Source organism: Octopus bimaculoides, chromosome 13 (genome assembly GCF_001194135.2).
Source record: "Octopus bimaculoides isolate UCB-OBI-ISO-001 chromosome 13, ASM119413v2, whole genome shotgun sequence".
Lineage (NCBI taxonomy): Eukaryota > Metazoa > Mollusca > Cephalopoda > Octopoda > Octopodidae > Octopus > Octopus bimaculoides.
The window spans coordinates 44,083,150-44,084,059 of NC_068993.1; positions in this window are offsets into that span (position 1 = coordinate 44,083,150).

Genomic DNA, 910 nt, shown 5'->3' on the forward strand with positions numbered 1-910 from the left:
ATATAGCTCTTTCTTGAGTGCGTTCATATTTTAACGCAAAGAAATAAATAACAAATCGCAAAGTAGAACATGATAAATACAATACAAAGAATCCAGTTTTCATAGATGTTCTCTCTTAAGATTGCACCTCCAGTATTATTTCTGGCATTTTTACATCAGCTACAGTAAAAAATATTTCAAATGAAATTATGTGTCATGGTTCTCTATAAAACCCAGCAATTTTATAGCTCTTTCAAAATAACCGTGGAATAATATCAACAGATACTGCTGCTAGTAACAAGTATTCTCTTTAAAAGTTACATCTTAAATAATAATACTTTTAAATACTGTCTTTTGTGCAATTGTAATTAGAAAAGGACATTGTAATTATAAAAGAATTAAATTTCATATTAGTGGTACGAGGGCTGCTAATAAAATTTTCTGTACTTTTTGAATCAATTAAAGTGTCAACAGTTTTGTAATTTATTGTAGCTATTACAACTGAATTTTTGTATAGAGTAAAATGCGAAACAGCTGCAAGGTGAACTGGTTGAATCTTTAGCACACCGGACAAAATGTTTAACGGCCTTTGTTCCAGTTTTACTTTGTGAGTTGAAATGCCGCCGTGGTAGACTTTGCTATCATCTCCTCAGAGTCGAAAAAATATGTACCAGACAATTTCTGGGGTCGGTGTAATCGACTTTTTCTCCTTCCTCTGGACTTGCTAGGCTTGTGTCAAAATTTGAAGCCACTACTACTAAGTATCGCACCAGAAAAGTACTTAGAAACATTTTCTCGGCACTTTACTGTCCGAGTTTAAACCCTGCCGAGGCCACTTTTATCTTTAGTCCTTTAGTCCAAGGCATTCTATTGTGAAAACTACCCGGCAACGACGGGATACTCAGCATACACACACACACACACACACACA